Source organism: Fragaria vesca, linkage group LG3, assembly GCF_000184155.1.
Source record: "Fragaria vesca subsp. vesca linkage group LG3, FraVesHawaii_1.0, whole genome shotgun sequence".
Classification (NCBI taxonomy): Eukaryota; Viridiplantae; Streptophyta; class Magnoliopsida; order Rosales; family Rosaceae; genus Fragaria; species Fragaria vesca.
The window spans coordinates 2,058,162-2,068,146 of record NC_020493.1 but is presented as its reverse complement, the minus strand read 5'-3'; the positions used below and the strand labels follow the sequence as shown (position 1 = coordinate 2,068,146).

At 41.5% G+C, this 9,985-nt stretch overlaps 1 pseudogene across 1 annotated transcript in view; it reads right to left on the bottom strand.

Annotated features, from left to right (window-relative positions):
• LOC101305924 overlaps window positions 1-4,422 on the bottom strand; it is a 30,647-nt pseudogene extending 26,225 nt beyond the window's left edge. Inside the window, exons 1-9 of the transcript XR_184349.1 lie at window positions 3,529-4,422; window positions 3,333-3,452; window positions 3,081-3,234; window positions 2,748-2,957; window positions 2,411-2,647; window positions 2,167-2,318; window positions 1,762-2,062; window positions 1,509-1,624; window positions 38-654 (exon numbers count right to left, since the gene is read on the bottom strand). The product of XR_184349.1 is annotated as an uncharacterized LOC101305924 (transcript). The remainder of the gene's footprint in view (window positions 1-37; window positions 655-1,508; window positions 1,625-1,761; window positions 2,063-2,166; window positions 2,319-2,410; window positions 2,648-2,747; window positions 2,958-3,080; window positions 3,235-3,332; window positions 3,453-3,528) is intronic.
• Between the last annotated feature and the right edge of the window lie 5,563 nt (window positions 4,423-9,985).

Below are 9,985 nucleotides of genomic sequence, written 5' to 3'. Positions count from 1 at the left end.
ATGTTCGTTTTCATCCCAAGATCCACTTGTCCAATACTGTTTAGACCTATTCCACTTTATGATATATGAGTTGCTTGTTGGGTCTACCTCAAGTGAGAATTGACCCGGTGAAGGATCCTCTGAATTTTTCCATGAAATAAGCATCTGGCTTTGTTTGGTAACTCTGTTGAATCCCAATTTACTTCCTGGTAGAAAAGTATGGGATGGATGATCAAAACTTTGCCATAAAGGGTGGGAGGAACCAGACTCGGGTCTTAAGACAAAGTTTCCATCATCTAAAAGAACAGCTTGTATAGAAGTGCCTAAGGTGATGTTGGAGGCCACATTTGTAGACCAAATTGGAGTGTTGGACTCATCAAAGAGTACTAAATTACCATCTGAGATCTTCAATAATGAGGAAAATATATCAAAGACTGGTTGTTCCCTATTTGCCACCCAGACTATGGTTTTCTGTGATACTTGCTTGTACCACATGCCTATGTAGAAGTTTGAAACATTACCTGGTTGGAAAAAACCCAATTCAAAAACCCCACCTGCTGAAACAATGGTTTGATCACCAGAAAGAGATTGGCTTGTAGTGATGGAGTCAGCTGCAAGGGAGATAGAAGAAGTGAGATATAGGCACAAGAAGAAAAGGGAAAGCATTGGGTTGCTCTTGGTATCCATGGATTGGCAGGTTTAGGGTTTCAACTCATTGGCTGCAGAAGAACTTCCCAGACAAGCTGGATTATGAAATGCTCAAGTTCACCATAAGTCAAAGCATAGCTTTCTGAGGTAACCTTCTGCAAGCACATCTGTTATCCAGTAGGGATCAAAGCTAAGACTTTCAACAACAGGATATTTTACATTACAATTATGAATATCATATTGAACAACGTAACCATTTGTGCATAATGTAACATTTGCCACTGACCTGGGGAGCAGGTGATACAAGGTGTAGTCACATATGGCACAATGACTTGCTCAGGTATTCACTCATGCAAATATTTTTAAAAGACGGATCAATATTGTTTAATCCTCTATTTTAAGCAAAACTACTGAGAAATTAACAATATGGTTATACAAGTTTAATGTGGCCTAGACTATTTCAGCTCTGCTCCTGCTTTTGTATCTTCTGTTTGTCTTTGGCATGTTGGTTTTCATGGACCTCTCAGTGAGATCACTGAGATGATAGAAACCAGTTACATTTATTCATAATTATTGTAATCATACAGAGACTGAGAGAAAGACAGAATGTTAGGCTCTCTAGGCATTCTGGAAGGCACAATGCTTCCTGTTTCCCCCTTGGCAAAATTGCTCCCAGAGAGCCTAAAGCCACCTGATTGATTTGCCTTGTACATGTATTGAGGTGTGTTACAGAGAAAAAACAGTGGCTATATGTACCTTCCTTTTGCCAAAGTTTTTATCCATGCATAGTATGAAACAGGGATTTTAACTAATCCTGCTGTTGTGATATGTCATTATTTGGGTATACCACATGAGAATCCATAGACAAACCAAAAAGATACAGAACCATTACTTTCAGGAGCAAACTCATCGAGCATACCAGCAGCATAGCGAAGTGTTATATGCCAACGACTTATGTAGATATGTATACAATTCCGGTTATGCTCTACCACTGCAGCTAATCGTCATAAAACAATCTATATAGATAGTCTCATGAGATATCTTGGGTCCAATTGTCTGTGGAGTTGATTATGAGTACTTATCACAGCGTTTTTCAAGTAGTTCAGATGCAAACATTATTGAACCTCTATCTACCCTCTGGCAAAGTAATAGTCACTGCATTGTTGGAAAGCATTGTAGATGCTGGAGAAGAGTCAACAGGACTAGAATACATATGTGCTGAAAACCCAGGTTCTTTAACAGGTTGTAGGGAGGTAGCTTCATTACCCTGTAGCATATGAATTACAGATGACATTGGTGGTCGATCAGCTGGAGCTTCCTGAACACACAAAAGCCCTACATGGATACACCTCATTGCTTCATGAGTTCGGCATGTTTCCCTTACTGATGCATCGATCACCTCCATTCCTCTGCCTCCTCTCCATAACTCCCAGGCCTAAGCAGAGTGAAGTCATCAATCTTGCTAGATAAGGACATTCACTTGTTTGTATCTAAAGCTATAGCAACTAAGTGAGCATACAAGCTATGATCTCTACTAACCCATCCAGAAAGCGTTAGTGAATGTTCTAAACGATAAAAAGAAGAGTTTTTCTTTCCAGAAACAATCTCTAGTAGCAAAACGCCAAAGCTAAATGCATCTGATTTCTTAGAGAAATGACCGTATAGAGCATACTCTGGTGACATGTAGCCGTTGCAAGAAAAGTAGAGGTCAGGTTAGGAGTAGTAATGATCGCATAAGGTTTAGTATAGGACTTAAATATATCATGCATAATGTATGCTTACTATGTCCGAACAACCCTGTTCGTATTTGCTTCAGTTTGAATCATTTGGAAAATCTTTGCCATTCCAAAGTCTGATATCTTAAGGTTCATTGCTTCATCCAATAGAACATTACTTGCTTTCAGATCCCTGTGAATAATTTTCAATCTAGAGTACTTGTGGATATAAAGGACTCCTTGAGCTATACCTTCTATGATTCGAAATCGTATACTCCAATCCAATTTCGTACTTTCAAAAGGATCTGATTAGAACAATGAACAATGAAACAGAACAATTAACGATCAAAATTATTATGTCTCACAAATCAACAACTTAAAGAATCATAAAAGGTATGAATTTACCAAACAAAAATTTGTCCAAACTTCGATTAGGCATGTACTCATAAATCAGTATCATTTCTTCCTCTTCAACACAGCAACCCAAGAGCCTAACAAGATTGGTATGTTGGAGTTTGGCTATAAGCTGCAACTCATTCATGAATTCTTCTTGTCCTTGCCCGGACTTTTTGATAGCCTTTTCATGGCTACTTCTTGATTCACTGGCAAAATACCCTGCAGTAGAAGAAAAACCAAGCCAGAGAATTTTTGAACAAATAAAAAAGGAAATAACCATTCTTGATGAAAAGCAATGTAGTTGTTGGTACTTGGTTACTACTCAGTAGTTGGAAGTTTCACCTTATAAACAGGGCCAAATCCTCCCTCTCCAAGCTTATTAGATTCAGTAAAGTTGTTTGTAGCAGCTAATATACTCTTCAAACTAAAGAGGGGAAGTTCAATATCATTGTGTCCACTTCCAGCATTACCACTCCTTATAGTCTCACTATTCTCCCTGCATCATTATTATGGTTAAACCGTAGTTTATTTGTTTGTTGGATTACCTCAATCCATATGCTTAAATATGCAAGTTATATAGAGTGATAGAATTACCTTCCCTTTCCCCAAGTTTTCTTCCACATGAAATAGCCAAAAGTTACTATGATCAACCCTGCTGTTGCTGTGACTGCTACAATTACAAAGGACCTCCTCAAGGAATTAACATGATGACTCCTGCAGATGAAAGAAAAGAATCCAGTTTACCAACAAAATTGATGACTATGAGTGAGTTGCTTTAAATCAAACATACCTTGCTGTAGGCTATGAATGCGAAGATAAATATTTTGGCCAAGAGTTTGATTCTCTACAACATCCATTAAGTCACCAAACCATGACAAGCATTTCCCAGCACTACTTCCCTCGGTTGAATTAACATGAGCAAAAGCTGTACAAGAACAGTTCTGATTACACTGAGTTTTACACTCACTGATACTCCTATTGTCTAACAGCACAGAATGATCAGGTAGTTTCAACCTTTCAAACTTTGCATAGTAGCCTTCTGTTTGATTATTACATATCAATTGCGTTTCCCTAACACAGCCACCTGACCAGTCCCCCATAGCCCATTGTTTCTGAAACTTGGGTCTAAAACCTGTCAAACACTTGCATGGTGATGAGAGGGTAAGGCTTTCATTTTTGTGACAGGATCCATAGGGACCGCAACGAGCATAAAAATCGCAGTTATCAACAGGCAGCTTCCACCATGAAAACCATGTTTTGCTGTAATCCAACCATAGCAGCACCTCATCCTGCCATTTGGATTCAACTTGACCCTCATCTTTACTGAGCTATCTGAAACACCATAAGTGAAATAGACCTCATCAGCATCAAAGTTGTAAATGAGGAAATAGGCAGTTCCATTTGTCGGTGGAGCATTTTCACCATCAACAGCAAAGGCTGTGTTGGTCTGCTTGCCAATGTATAAAGTACTCCTCACATATGGTGCATTTTCCTTCCAAATAAAAAGCTGTCCAGGACCTGTAGGATCTATGCCTAAGGTGAACTTTCCGAATCAAGCTCTATGTGTTTAGTGCGGGCATGAAACACAGGGTTAGAGGCCATGTAAGTGGTGCTAATATTGTCACAGTAAAGCAAAACAGGAAACTGAATCTTAGCACCAAGCTCATATAACAAAAAACCTAACCATGTAGTTTCAGCACTTGCATGAGCTAGAGAACGATACTCAGACTCGGTACTTGAACGAGCAATTGTTGGTTGCTTTTTGGAGCACCAAGATATCAGATTTGAGCCAAGGTAAATAAAGTAACCAGAAGTAGAACGACGTGAATCAGGACAACCAGCCCAATCAGCATCAGAGTAAGCAGATAGATGCACAGGTTGACGCTGAGGTGAAAAGAAGAGGCCATGAGCTAGAGTACCTTTGATGTATCGAAGGATGCGCTTGACAGCCACAAGATGAGGTTGTTGCGGCTGACTCATATATTGAGAGACAGAGTTCACCGCAAAAGCAATATCTAGCCGAGTGATAGTGAGATACTGTAATGAGCCCACCAACTCTCTGAAAGTTGTAGGATTCTGAAGCAAGACACCATCATGAGCAGTGAGCAAAGATTTGGCAGACATAGGAGTACTGACCGGTTTACTAAGCAAGAGGTCATGCTTCTGAAGAAGGTCATAGGCATATTTAAGCTGATTAATATGAAGGCCATTAGAATGAGAGACCACTTGCAGACCAAGAAAGAAATGCAGAGGTCCAAGATCCTTCCTTAATGTCAAAACCACGACTCAAAGAGTCAATGAAACGCTGAAGAAGACCTGAATCACTGCCCGTCAACACAATATCATCGACATATAGCAAGAAATATATCATTTGAGATCCATGTCGAAAATAAATAATGAAGAATCTGCCAAGCTTTGGACACAACCAACAGAGAGGAGAAAAGACCTCATCCGGTGAAACCAAGCACGAGGGGCTTGTTTCAAACCATATAGAGCTTTATGAAGTTTGCACACATAGTTCGGCCGAGAGGAATCAATAAACCCAGGAGGTTGAGACATGTACACATCCTCATTGAGATAACCATGGAGAAGGCATTCTTGACATCTAATTGTCGAAGAGGCCATCCTCTTGACACAGCGAGACTAATCACAGTTCTAATAGTGGCTGGCTTAATAACAGGACTGAAAGTTTCGGCATAGTCAATACCTGGTTGTTGATGAAAGCCCTTTGCCACAAGGCGTGCCTTGTAGCGTTCAATTGTTCCATCAGGATTGCGTTTCACAGGAAATACCCATTTGCAGCCCACAGTATTCTGGGAGGGAGAAGGCGGGACCAAGGACCACATCTGATTCTTCAACAGGGCATTGACTTCTTCTGTCATAGCAGCACGCCAGTGTTCGTGCTTAGAGGCTTCAGAGTAACAAGTGGGCTCACTAGCTTCAATTGTAGTGATTAGAGCTTTGGGAATGGGATAGCGCACCGTACCATCGATCCAGACTTTTGGTTTCGTGATGCCATCACGGAGTCGTGTCGTCATACCCGGAGGATGAGGATGGATCGCCGGAGGCGGAGCGGCAGGAGTAACCAAAATGGGTGGTTGTTGCAGAGAGGCCATCGATGTTGGAGATGACTGAGAAGCAGCCAATTGATCCCGTGGAGGCTCAGAGGAGACCTGGTGGGCCGGCGGATGGTCAGAGAAGACCGGAGAAGAGGCCGGAGGTTATGGGATTGATGGCGAAGCTGTAGAAGGCGGTGCAACGCCGAGTGGTCTGGGTTCGGCATCGGGCTCGGCGGGCAGAGCAGAGGAAGAAGGGGGTGCTGTGGGCGATGTTGGCGCTGTGGAGGGGACTCTGGAGGTGTGACGTTAATCGGCGCATCTTGGGGAGAGGACTGAGGCGCCGCCGTCGATTGGAGAGGACGACGACGACTGTACTGGAAAAGAGGGACAACGGGCAGCGCTGGCGGAGATGAAGGCTGGGGATCGGAGCGGCCGGCGGTGGTGGGTAGGGACGGAGACCGGGATGATGATGAAGGAGACGGCAGCGTGGGAGGAAGTGCGTTCTGGAATGGTTCTGTGGAATTTGGTAACGTCATGCCTGTTTCTGAATTAGAAGTTGGTTCGGTTGGGCCTGTGTCAGATGGGAATGACAATGGGCTCGGCAGATGGGTCTGCGGAGGTGAATTAAAATTTTGGGTGATGCCAAATGAGGATGGGGAATACTCGAGACAAGGGGCTGCTACCTTTTGCTTTCTTTACTCGTTCGTTGAGCTCCTAGCTTTGCTTCTGTCGGCCGGATTGGTTACGCTGCAATGGGCTCTGCAGTTGGGCCTGTGGAGATGCTATTGGGCTCGGACTAGATAAAAGTATAAATTCGAAAGAATCACCATTGGAATGTACATGCAAATCTTTATAAGGAAAATGAATGGAAGAATAGGAAGGAGGAGTGCCATAAAGGCGAGTGTGAGGTGTTTCCCAATTGAGTGTTTGGCTAGGAAGGAGATTAATTAGATAGACAAAGGTGGTGACGGCTGCACAACCCAAAGATTTTGAGGGATGTCAGATGTAAGGAGCAAGATACGGGCCACTGTAGCAATATGACGATGCTTTCTTTCAACAAGTCCATTTTGTTGTGGGGTGTGGGGACAAGAGAAGCGTTGTTGGATGCCCAAGGACGCACAATAGTGTGAGAATGCTCGATTGACATATTATGTTCCGTTGTCGCTTTAGAGATATTTAACCGAGCTATTAAAAATATTTCGAATCATAGCAACTAAGGTTTGAAAATGTGTGAGGACTTCATTTTTTCGACACATTAGGTAGATCCAAGTATACCGAGAGTACTCATCTGTAAAGAGCACGTAATACTTGAAGCCAGTGAAAGATAAAATTGGGGCCTGCCACACATCACTATGAATGATATCGGAAAAGGGAAGAAGCAAAATTATGATGAGATGGAAAAGGTAGTTGGTGTGCTTTTCCAAGTGCACAATTTTTGCAAAAGGAATTGAAAAAGAGTTTGGATCCAATAGAAGAGCCTAAACGAGCAAGAACAGAAGAGGAAGGATGACCTAAGCGATTATGCCAAAGAGACGAGTGAACAATAGATAATGCTTGGGGAACGGTGGATTGGGAAGACAAACGAAGCGGATAAAGACCATCTTGACAGGGGCTCTGAAATAAGAGACGACCAATTCGTAAGCAATAAATTTGATAATAATCAAGAGCAAACAGGAAGAAGACAAGATTGTCTTTTGTAAAACAAGCAACAGAAAGAAGATTTTTACGAATAGAAGGAATATGAAAGACATTACGTACGTAAAGAAAAATTAGAGGAGCCTAAGGAAAAAGGAAGGGTGCCAATATGAGATATTGGCATAGAACTACCGTCACCCATAAAGACATTACGAGAACCATCAAAGAGTTGAATGTTTTGAAGAGGCATCGCAGTCATGTGATGTGTAGCGTCAGTATCGGGATACCAATTCGGATCACGAGATAAGTGAGAGGAGTGCGCCCCAACCAAAGGAGGATAAGTGAGGGGTGACAATTGTTGCGTCATCGGGGAAAGAGTTCCTTGTGATAGTGGACTCATGTCATTGCACCATTGCTGATATCTATGGTGTTGTCGCCCATCAAATGAAATGAGGAAATTGTTTGCAGCCATGGAAAATAATTCTATGAGCTCGAGATGAGGAAAGAGATGTTGGTGGAAAGAAAAAGGAAGACATAGAAAGAAACGAATCACAGGTAAGGATCACAGGAAAACAATTTAAACTGAGAAGAAATCAAGGAGAGTAGAGGAAGAGACGACACAATGAAAAAGAGAGAATCACGTACAGGTAAGGATCTAGAGGCTAACTGATACTATCCAAAACCAATTGGCAATAGATGGAGTGGCCCAAACCCTTATAAACCCACAAGCAATGTCTCATATTCCCGATGTGAGATTGATATCTCAACACGGCCTCACATGTGTGGCGAATTTTCAAGTTTAACACGTGAACAACTATTTGGGTGACATGGAGTTTGTGTGGCCATTAGGCTTCACACGTGAACGTGGGTAACCCGCTCTGATACCATGTTGAAATGTATTTTTTTATTGAATATGTTGTTACAAGCTTTACAGTAATATATACAACTATAGCTGATGTCTAGCAGATCTACAAATCCCATTAATCAAGCTAGCTATTAATCTAAAAGATAACATTTTACATAAATCACTCTAGCTATTGAATAACATTAACCGTTGAGGATTCTGTGAGTTGGAAGAGTAACAGCCTAATCATAGCCTGATTTGAGTAACAGTTACCATCCAGGAGGTGCAAGTTTTACTGAACCGTAAACACAGCTACCGTGCAAGCATCGCACTACGAGCGATTAGTGAGATCTGGCTTACAATCAATGTCAATTGACTCAAGCGCAGCGGTCTGGTTAAGCTTAGAGACCCAATCTTGGGAAGACTTAATATGAGCACAACCATTGGGGTTGGTGACATATTGTTTAGGGTTAAAACAATAAGACACAACATTTGAAGGGAGGGAGAGAGAGGAGATGTTGGACTGTAAAGGTCTTACAGGGGGGTGAATAGGCCTTTTTTGAATTTTCGTTGACTTCTGTATCCGAGGATAACAATGACTTGTGCTATCCCAGATTCATAGGATACGAGTTTGCAGAAAGAAAATTGCAGCAAATAAAGAAACAACACAATGATATTTTTTACTCACAGAAACCTTGAATGCAGAAAGAAAAACTGCGTGTCTCTAACTCTTGAGAGACAAAAACTTTCCATTAAGTTGAAGTAACTCTTTACAAGAATAATAGTTTTAGTGATACACTACCACAGTGTTATCCTTCCTAGTCCCGAACTAGTCTAGACCTATTCCCTATCTTGTTTCTAAGCTCTTACAACATGGAACACTTTTAGAAGCCTTATTCGTGAATTCAGCTAACCACTAGTTGATTCAACCTTGAACGCTTCTTAGGTTGGTTGCACTACACATCCCTCATGGTATGCAACATGATATGAGTTAATGAAAGAAGTTTTGAGTTCAAGCTCTAAGGTTTACAGTCACGAAGAAGACTTAGAGCAGCATGAACAATGCAAGCTAAAACTAGACTCAACAAAGAAAACACAATAAGGTAGTTTTCAACAACCATTGAGCAAAGCCAAAGCTATAAGTATATATAGGCAGACAAGGCATCAAAGATGATGCAAGCTAACCTCAACATGTTTCAGAAAGGTTTGGACAGAAGTGTTTGGCTCCCATACTGAAAGTGATGTGTCCAAACAGAGATGACATAAACAATCTCAATAAGACAAACAAACCTTTCCTAAAACATAAACGATTCAAAACAGGGAGCAAAGAGGTTTCAAACCCTCTTACTCAGTCCATTAGTGGACCTTGACACAGCCGATAGCAACTGGTCTTTGAACCATACAGGGACCAGCTATACATAGGATAACGTATCATGAAATCCCAGCTGGAGCCTTGAGCATCAAACCATTTGGTCACGGGTTGGCATAACAAAAGATCTCAGCCCTTTGACTGGTTTGAGCGCTAAGGCACTTCCCACAAACTCAGTTGTCCTTTTGAATTTAAAAGACCTATTAAACTAATATAACAAACTTTGAAACTCAGGACAGCAAAAGACTTAGTACTAGGATAGCAAGCGAAGCTGCTAACCTCTGTGAAAAACAGTGATATGCAGATGCATGTTTTACCTGAAACCATAAGGGATATTAGA